Here is a 10,995-nt window from a genome sequence, read left to right on the forward strand (position 1 = left end):
AAATATTGTATTCTAATACATATAGATGTAATCTAGAAAAATGGTACTGAGGAATTTATTTACAGGGCAACAATGGAGAAACAGACTTATGGACATGGGGAGGAGAGGGTTTGATGCATGGAAAGACTAACATGGAAACTTACATTACCATATGTAAAATAGATAGCAAACGGGAATTTGCTGTATGGCTCAGGAAACTCAAACAGGGACTCTGTATCAATCTAGAGGAGTGGGATGGGGAGGGAGATGGGAGGAAGGTTCTAAAGGGAGAGGATATATGTATACCTATGGCTGATTCATGTTGAGGTTTGACAGAAAAAAAACAAAATTATCTAAAGCAATTATACTTCAATAAAAAATAAATAAATTTTTTAAAAAAAGAAAAACTACAGTATGATCCAGCAATCCTACTTCTGGGTGTATATCTGAAGGAAGTGAAATCACTGTCTCAAAAATATATCTGCAGTCTCATTTTCATTGTATTATTATTCCCTGTAGCCAAAGAGGTTGAAGCAATGTAATTGCCCATCCATGTATGGGCATGTACACACACACAAACACACACACAGGAAGATTATTCACTCATGAAATAAGAAAGCAGAAAAACCTGCCATTTGTGAAAAGATGGATGGACTTTGAGGGGATTACACTTGGTGAAATAAATCAGAGAAAGACAAACACTGTATGATTTCACTTTAAAGTGGAATCTAAAATAACCAAACTCAGAGAAACACAGGGTAGACTGGTAGTTGCCAGAGATAGAGGTTTGGGGAAAATGGAAAACTGTTGGTTAAAGAGTACAACTTTCTATGTATTAGAAGAATAAGTTCTGGAGATCTGATGTACTGCATGGTGACTACAGTTAACAAAACTATATTATATACTTGAAAGTTTGTAAGAGAGTGTATGTTAAATATTATCACCAAAAAATGGAATTATGTGATATGATTAAAATGGTAACTGATCTTCTTGTAATGATCATTTCTGAAAATACCATGGTATCAAGTCATCCTGTTATACATAACAGACATATAAGACAATGGTATATGTCAATTGTATCTCAGTAAAACTGGAAAAAACCAACTCAGATTATCTTTTTCCTAAAGTAAGTTGAGACTTGGTTTTAATCTTTTGCAGGATGGTTCTAGAGTAGTTGTTAGTCTATTGTGTAAAGTTTACTCCTAATTAACAACCTTTCCCTTTTGTTCATTTGATGCCCAGATGCTAAATATGTATCTCTATTTTGGCAACATTCAATGTGGCCTGCACTATTTGCTTTCCTGTACTTCTCTTCTGTTCTTAAACTCCTAGGTGCTTCTTTGTGGTCGGCCTCATTTTATCTCACCCTCTTTATGGGCAATCCATGACTCAGTCAATGAGCCCTCTGTGTATCTTCCTTCTCTCCAGATACTTAGGTACCATGAAAACTTACACTTACCCCTTGGCCTGGTGTGATTGTCATGCTCCACTTTGACAACTGCTCACTGGCCTGCAATCAGGAAATCCTCCACGGCCAGATCTTGTGCAATTAAAAAGCTTATACTTTGAGTTTTCCTTCTCTCAGGGATCTTATCCGTGTGCTATCTGTTATTCAAAGCCTGAAAAGTCTCACTTCATGTTATTTTATTGAATAATATTGTTGCTGATAGGTTTCCCAGTGGCTCGTAGTAAAGAATCCTCCTGCCAATGCAGGAGGATTTGATCCCTCGGTCAGGAAAATTCCTGGAGAAAGAAATGGTAACCGAAGCCCATATTCTTGCCTGGAAAATTGCATGGAAAGGGGAGCCTGGGGTCTACAGTCCATGGGGTTGCAAAGAGTCTGACACGACTTAATGACTAAACAAAACATTGTTGATTATGGTGATAGGCTACTCAGAAATCACCAGAAACAGAAGTTGATAGTGATATTTTAAATAATGGTTTTTCAATATTCATTTATTTTTGGCTGCACTGGGTCTTTGTTGCTGCATGTTGGTTTTCTCTAGTAGCAGCCAGTGGGGGCTATTCTCTGGTTACAGTGTGCAGGCTTTTCATCGCGGTGGCTTCTTTTTTTGTGGTGCTCAGATCCTAGGGCACACAGACTTCAGTAGTAACAGCTTGTGGGCTTAGTAGTTGCAATGCACAGGCTCCAGTAGTTGTGGCGAAAGGGGGTTGTTGCCCTGTGACATGTGGAATCGTCCTGGGCTAGGGATCAAACACTTGTCCCCTGTATTTGTGGGCAGATTCTTAATCACTGGACCACCAGAGAAGTTCAATATTCAGTTTTTTAGGTGATATTGCTGACACTTGTAATAGATTTAATTCACTACTCATTATTGTTTTCTCATTATATCTTTCTATGCGGCATCTGGAATGCACACATTTAAAATGTGAGAAGAATTAGATATGGTTGGAAAACTAATAATGAGAGTACTTACCAATCAAAGTGGGACTAGATATTCTACACTAGTTATAGATAGAGAATCTTCTTGCAAATATTAGTGAAAGTGAAGTTCATTCAGTCATGTCCAATTCTTTGCAACCCCATGGACTATAGACTGCTAAACTCCTCTTCCCCTGGAATTCTCCAGGCCAGAATACTGGAGAGGGTAGCCGTTCCCTTCTTCAGGGGATTTTCCCAATCCAGGGATTGAACTCAGGTCTCCCACATTACAGGCAGATTCTTTACCATCAGTCATCAATGTTGTGTTCTCTGGAGAAACCAATTACACAAGTGTTCCTCTTCTGGGTGTTATAAGTTGCAGAAAATGACTCTATGTGCGGACCAAATAAACCTTGCCCCAGGACATAGGGTTTATAGATCTAAACATGAGCTGTGGAACCAATTTGCTTCACCTTAGGCTGGCTTTGGTTAGGGCCTTGCCCTCTGAAAATCACATTCAGAGGGTAGACCCCAATATTTATGAGGCTTTGTGTGCCCCACCCTGTATGACTCACAGTACACAAATCAACCACCCCCAAGCAGCTCACTTCTGCAATAAACAGAACATATCCAGTACATTTGGAAAACGAAGACCTTTAAAAAAGAAATTTACCACTTGTGAGTTTCAGCTTCTGGTCAATTGTTCTCAGTTGAAAGCAGAAGAGTTTATCTCCTTCCTTACAATTGATATTGTACCATTTTCCATTTTACACAACATTCCTCTTTCCTATACTAGCCTGTATTTCATAGATTGTGTTCTTCTTATTTACTTTTTTTCTGAAACAAAAATTTAACATTCAGGTCTGAAAATATAGTAACCTCCACATGTATGATAAAGACCCTTGTGACACAGTGAAAACAAGATATAAAAAAGCAATTACAGGCACATATATACACATGGCTTTGGCAAGGTCTTTTCTGAGAACTTTCCTTTTATTATCATCATTTTTTATTTTAGCCTTTCATGTTCTAGATGTTTTCTATTTAGCAATTCTAGAACGGTGAGTTTTCTTCCTATTTTCTACTGCTTCCTCCTCAAGGGCAGTTTTAGTTATTAAAACAAATGGAATCATGGGGATCAGAAATCCCTGATGTACATTTTGGCTCCTCTTAGGCAGAGGAAATTATGGAGAAAGAAATGGCAACCCACTCCAGTATTCCTGCCTGGAGCATTCCATAGACAGAGGGGCTTGACAGGCTACAGTCCATGGGATTGCAAACAGTTAGAAACGACTGAATGGCTAACACACACATACAGGCAGAAATGAATGGATATTGATTATAACTTTTCATTTAATAGGTTATAAAAACCTATCAGAAACAGGGAAGTTTCTGATAATTCACTAGTTTTTTCCTCTAACTTCTCCATTTATTCAATAGAGAAGATCTGCTTTCTCCAATATCTTATTCCCATTTATGTAGGCCCCACAGTTCACATTCCATGTGTCTCACTGATGTAAGCTGCTGCTGCTGCTGCGTCACTTCAGTTGTGTCCAACTCTGTGCGACCCCATAGACAGCAGCCCACCAAGCTCCCCCATCCCTGGAATTCTCCAGGCAAGAACACTGGAGTGGGCTGTCATTGCCTTCTCCAATGCATGAAAGTGAAAAGTGAAAGTGAACTCTCTCAGTCGTGTCCAACTCTTAGCGACCCAATGGACTGCAGCCTAACAAGCTCCACCATCCATGGGATTTTCCAGGCAAGAATACTGGAGTAGGTTGCCATTGCCTTCTCTCTGACGTAAGCTATTACTCATCAATCTATAATTGCATTTATAAGCATGATCTCTTAAAGACAGAGTAAAAAAGTGATGGAGATAAGTTACAGGGCTACCTGAGAAGATACATATACAGGTTTATGAACAGTCAATTATATAAAATATAAGGTGAGTTCATAGATGTTTGTAAGTTTTAGGGGGATTTAAGGTATCATGCTATCTAGTACCCCAAATTTGGAAATTGACATGTCAATAAAATGTTCTCTGCCTTTTTTTTTCTTAAATAAAAGAATTAGATTACCAGATTTTCCAAATATCATGCAATACAATTTTTTTAAATTAGCTGTTCATGAATAACTTGTTAAATAAATGAATAAGGTAGAAGAGACAGCATTGAATTGTTATATCATTTGCCTAACTGTTGAATGTATGTGCATTCAGGAAAGTACAAGCCAATCTGTTTACTGCTCTGGATGTAGGTCACAACCAGAATTTAATCTGAGTAAGGCAATATGTTCTTCAAAGTAAAAAAGAAAGTGATGAATTTATGGTAGAATTCAGAGATAAAATTATTAGAATGTGCATATTGATTTATACCCTGCACTATCTGCACTGTCCTTGTTCGTGGTGTCTGAGACTAAGTAATCATAACTGGAGAAATGAAAAGGTTTCTTGGTGAATCTTTTCAAGGACTTGCTTGTAACTATCTTAGGTAGAAGAATGCTAATAGGTCATCCAACCCCATTTCCTGTTGGGTGGCAGACTTGACCGCCTATCTCTAGTTAAGAGACAGAACCGAGAACTGACTTCCTATATTCAGTCAGTAAGAATAGCTTGGCAAGACATCCAATTTCAGGCACTGATGGAGAAAATTAAAAGCAATGTTAAGAGATTACCTGATGTAACACAAACAATCCATACACAAATATTCCCAATGCTTGTCTGAGAAGATTATCGGATCTTGGAAATTTCATTTGCTATTTTGATGATGCTGTTTGGAACTTCAAACTTTTGATCAAGGCCAACTTTAGACACAGATGATGCTTTGTTTATCTCCAGGATTCCTTTGTATTAACGGTAATCAGATTTGGTAATGACTTTCTGCTTTGTGAATTTCTTTTAAAGGTTGTTGTCAAAAACCTTCAGTTGGAAAAACTGATGTGCAGTAGCCACTGTAGCATGAAATACTGTGCTTTTCTCCTCTTCTGGAGACTCATATTCAAATGGCTCTGTTGCTTTCAGTACCATCACTGTCTTTGGACCCTTTTGAAGAACATCTCTCCTGGCAGTTATCTTACACTGGACCTGTGTTTTCTGGTTCTGTGTTGGACAAAAATAGAAAAATAAACTTACAAGTTTGAGCAGGTATATAAAGTCACTTTCTCTGAGTGAAACCTCAGTTACAACCCTGGATCACACCACCTTCATATATATTTGGAGCTGGAGTCAGGATAGAAAGGAAGTGCTTAACAGAAAGGAGATGGACATGAACTAGTAAAACTTAGGTACCACATGTCTAAGGTGGCAGACAACAGGAATGAAAGTTAGAATGTCCAATTTAAGCTATTTAGAATGACTTCTTGCTGAATTAAAGCATGATCCTCAGCAAGAGCAACAGAGCCGTGGAGGATGCAAATATTGTCATGAAAGATTTGAGACATAGATTAAAATATAATAATAAATCCAAATGTGTCCTCCTCTCACATAAATGACTAACCAAAATAAAAAGAATGAAAAAAGAACTAAGATAGAATTGAAAATAGAGAACAATGCCTACTATAAGCTACAAACATTAAAAAAATTTTTAAAGTATCACTAGAGTACCTGGGGTCATTTTTAAGATTCTAAATATTGCCTCTTTCCAAGAGAGAAAGTCTGTCACAAGTAGTGAGAATGACATGTAGTGACTCAGAATTCCCTATTCTAAATTGGCTCAAATAAAGGATATGTGATTAGAATCATGTCCTCTTTGGTATATTCACAGTATTTCTGTGTTTTGGGTGTTAACAGAGAAACAGAGGACAGATTTGCTCACTTCTAATCTCCTTTTTCCACAGAGACCTGATATTACTAGGTTACAGCAGAATACTTTCAGAATGGAAAAGCTTCTCAATCTGTAATTGGCAAAGTGGGAGGCATAGTGGGGGTGCTGTCATATATTTATGAAAGATGGAGTCAAGCTATCTACCTCCACAGACCAGAAGTTCTTAGAGTGAACTGAAATGGGATATTACACATGATGATCACCTATAGATGACTGTGGACTTTCCCTGGATATGGCCTCTCATCAATGTGATCAATTCATCAGAACAAAGGAAACGTCCTTGCCAAAGCAAGTTGATCAATAACAATAGAGTTATGTACAACTAACAATAGTCACTGTGAAATGCACCTGTTACTGACGTGAAGAAAACTCAGAAAAGAGAAACAGGAAACGTGTCCCTCAGGTAGGTGAGTAGAGGATGGAGTTGATGATGAAGTCTGGGGAGGTGGAGGAAAGCCCATGGTTGTGTATGTGCTGTTTACTGAAGAGTACAGAGACTTGACCCTGCTCCTGAGACACCTTATTCCTTTTAGTTTCTGTCGCTTCTTTGGTTGTGTTTTTTATTTTCTGAAAGCAGTTTAATTTCTGTTAATTGTTTTCAGTATTAAAAGAACCAGAACATATTTTCATCACACTGTATTAGGTTCTATTTATATGCAATTTGATATCTTTGAAAACTCAAAGGAGTTCCAAACCATCCCCAAAACAGATAGCTGGGAGATAAGAATGGGCACAGATAATTGCGCTAAAAAAGAGATGGTTGGTTCACACAAACACATACTACTTCAATCACCTCTGTGTCATAATAGGAAGAGCAGTGGTCTTATTTATTTATTTTACTTTTTATTTTTTTTACTTTACAATATTGTATTGGTTTTGCCACACATCAACATGAATCTGCCACGGGCGTACGCATGTTCCCCATCCTGAAACCCCTCCCACCTCCCTCCCCGTATCATCCCTCCAGGTCATCCCAGTGCACCAGCCCCAAGCATCCTGTATCGAACCTGGACTGGAAATTCATTTCTTATATGATATTATACATGTTTCAGTGCCATTCCTCCAAATCGTCCCACCCTCTCCCTCTCCCACAGAGTCCAAAAGACTGTTCTATACATCTGTGTCTCTTTTGCTGTCTCACATACACGGTTATCATTACCATCTTTCTAAATTCCATATATATGCATTAGTATACTGTATTGGTGTTTTCCTTTCTGGCTTACTTCACTCTGTATAATAGGCTCCAGTTTCATCCACCTCATTAGAACTGATTCAAATGTATTATTTTTAATGGCTGAGTAATACTCCATTGTGTATATGTACCACAGCTTTCTTATCCATTCATCTGCTGATGGACATCTAGGTTGCTTCCATGTCCTGGCTATTATAAACAGTGCTGCGATGAACATTGGGGTACACGTGTCTCTTTCAATCCTGGTTTCCTCAGTGTGTATGCCCAGGAGTGGGATTGCTGGGTCATAAGGCAGTTCTATTTCCAGTTTTTAAAGAAATCTCCACACTGTTCTCCATAGTGGCTGTACTAGTTTGCATTCCCACCAACAGTGTAAGAGGGTTCCCTTTTCTCCACACCCTCTCCAGCATTTACTGCTTGTAGACTTTTGGATAGCAGCCCCATTCTGACTGGCATGAAATGGTACCTCATTGTGGTTTTGATTTGCATTTCCCTGATAATGAGTGATGTTGAGCATCTTTTCATGTGTTTGTTAGCCATCTGTATGTCTTCTTTGGAGAAATGTCTATTTAGTTCTTTGGCCCATTTTTTTATTGGGTCGTTTATTTTTCTAGAATTGAGCTGCAGGAGTTGCTTGTATATTTTTGAGATTAGTTCTTTGTCAGTTGCTTCATTTGCTATTATTTTCTCCCATTCAGAAGGCTGTCTTTTCACCTTGCTTATAGCTTCCTTTGTTGTGCAGAAGCTTTTAATTTTAATTAGGTCCCATTTGTTTATTTTTGCTTTTATTTCCAGTATGCAGGGAGGTGGGTCATAGAGGATCCTGCTGTGATTTATGTCGGAGAGTGTTTTGCCTATGTTCTCCTCTAAGAGTTTTATAGTTTCTGGTCTTATGTTTAGATCCTTAATCCATTTTGAGTTTATTTTTGTGTATGGTGTTAGAAAGTGTTCTAGTTTCATTCTTTTACAAGTGGTTGGCCAGCTTTCCCAGCACCACTTGTTAAAGAGATTGTCTTTTCTCCATTGTATATTCTTGCCTCCTTTGTCAAAGATAAGGTGCCCTAACTGCTGCTGCTAAGTGCTTCAGTCGTGTCTGACTCTGTGCGACCCCATAGACGGCAGCCCACTAGGCTCCTCTGTCCCTGGGACTCCCCAGGCAAGAATACTGGAGTGGGTTGCCATTTCCTTCTCCAATGCATGAAAGTGAAAAGTGAAAGTGAAGTCTTTCAGTCGTGCCCGACTTTTAGCGACCCCATGGATTGGAGCCTACCAGGCTCCTCCCTCCATGGGATTTTCCAGGCAAGAATACTGGAGTGAGGTGCCATTGCCTTCTTCGAAGGTGTCCATAGGTGTGTGGATTTATCTCTGGGCTTCTATTTTGTTCCATTGATCTAGATTTCTGTCTTTGTGCTACCATACTGTCTTGATGACTGTGGCTTTGTAGTAGAGCCTGAAGTCAGGCAGGTTGATTCCTCCAGTTCCATTCTTCTTCCTCAAGATTGCTTTGGCTATTCGAGGTTTTTTGTATTTCCATACAAATTGTGAAATTATTTGTTCTAGCTCTGTGAAAAATACCGTTGGTACTTTGATAGGGATTGCATTGAATCTATAGATTGCTTTGGGTAGTATACTCATTTTCACTATATTTATTCTTCCAATCCATGAACATGGTATATTTCTCCATCTATTAGTGTCCTCTTTGATTTCTTTCATCAGTGTTTTATAGTTTTCTATATATAGGTCTTTAGTTTCTTAAGGTAGATATATTCCTAAGTATTTTATTCTTTTCGTTGCAATGGTGAATGGAATTGTTTCCTTAATTTCTTTTTATTTTCTCATTATTAGTGTATAGGAATGCAAGGCATTTCAGTGTGTTGATTTTTTATCCTGTAACTTTACTATATTCGTTGGTTAGCTCTATCAATTTTCTGGTGGAGTCTTTAGGGTTTTCTATGTAGAGGATCATGTCATCTGCAAACAGTGAGAGTTTTACTTCTTCTTTTCCAATTTGGATTCATTTTATTTCTTTTTCTGCTCTGATTGCTGTGGCTAAAACTTCCAGAACTATGTTGAATAGTAGTGGTGAAAGTGGGCACCCTTGTCTTGTTCCTGACTTAAGGGGAAATGCTTTCAATTTTTCACCATTGAGGATAATGTTTGCTGTGGGTTTGTCATATATAGCTTTTATTATATTGAGGTATGTTCCTTCTATTCCTGCTTTCTGGAGAGTTTTTATCATAAATGGATGTTGAATTTTGTCAAAGGCCTTCTCTGCATCTATTGAGATAATCATATGGTTTTTATTTTTCAATTTGTTAATGTGGTGAATTACATTGATTGATTTGCGGATGTTGAAGAATCCTTGCATCCCTGGGATAAAGCCCACTTGGTCATGGTGTATGATCTTTTTAATGTGTTGTTGGATTCTGATTGCTAGAATTTTGTTGAGGATTTTTGCATCTATGTTCATCAGTGATATTGGCCTGTAGTTTTCCTTTTTTGTAGTATCTTTGTCAGGTTTTGGTATTAGGGTGATGGTGGCCTCATAGAATGAGTTTGGAAGTTTCCCTTCCTCTGCAATTTTCTGGAAGAGTTTGAGTAGGATAGGTGTTAACTCTTCTCGAAATTTTTGGTAGAATTCAGCTGTGAAGCCGTCTGGACCTGGGCTTTTGTTTGCTGGAAGATTTCTGATTACAGTTTCAATTTCCGTGCTTGTGATGGGTCTGTTAAGATTGTCTATTTCTTCCTGGTTTAGTTTTGGAAAATTGTATTTTTCTAAGAATTTGTCCATTTCTTCCAGGTTGTCCATTTTATTGGCATATAATTGCTGATAGTAGTCTCTTATGATCCTTTGTATTTCTGTGTTGTCTGTTGTGATCTCTCCATTTTCATTTCTAATTTTATTGATTTGATTTTTCTCTCTTTGCTTCTTGATGAGTCTGGCTAATGGTCTGTCAATTTTATTTATCCTTTCAAAGAACCAGCTTTTGGCTTTGTTGATTTTTGCTATGGTCTCTTTTGTTTCTTTTGCATTTATTTCTGCCCTAATTTTTAAGATTTCTTTCCTTCTGCTAACTCTGGGGTTCTCTAATTCTTCCTTTTCTAGTTGCTTTAGGTGTAGAGTTAGGTTATTTATTTGACTTTTTTCTTGTTTCTTGAGGTATGCCTGTATTGCTATGAACTTTCCTCTTAGCACTGCTTTTATAGTGTCCCACAGGTTTTGGGTTGTTGTGTTTTCATTTTCATTAGTTTCTATGCATATTTTGATTTCTTTTTTGATTTCTTCTGTGATTTGTTGGTTATTCAGAAGCGTGTTGTTCAGCCTCCATATGTTGGAATTTTTAATAGGTTTCCTCCTGTAATTGAGATCTAATCTTAGTGCATTATGGTCAGAAAAGATGCTTGGAATGATTTCGATTTTTTTGAATTTATCAAGGTTATATTTATGGCCCAGGATGTGATCTATCCTGGAGAAGGTTCCATGAGCACTTGAGAAAAAGGTGAAATTCATTGTTTTGGGGTGAAATGTCCTATAGATATCAATTAGGTCTAACTGGTCTAATGTATCATTTAAAGTTTGCGTTTCTTTGTTAATTTTCTGTTTAGTTGATCTGTCCATA

General features: G+C 37.8%; 1 pseudogene; it reads right to left on the minus strand.

Moving 5' to 3' along the window:
- Positions 1–3,018: 3,018 nt before the first annotated feature.
- LOC120855430 overlaps positions 3,019–10,995 on the minus strand; it is a 15,284-nt pseudogene continuing 7,307 nt past the window's right edge.

The sequence above is a fragment of the Oryx dammah genome, unplaced genomic scaffold, assembly GCF_014754425.2.
Source record: "Oryx dammah isolate SB20612 unplaced genomic scaffold, SCBI_Odam_1.1 HiC_scaffold_28, whole genome shotgun sequence".
In the NCBI taxonomy this organism is placed as follows: Eukaryota; Metazoa; Chordata; class Mammalia; order Artiodactyla; family Bovidae; genus Oryx; species Oryx dammah.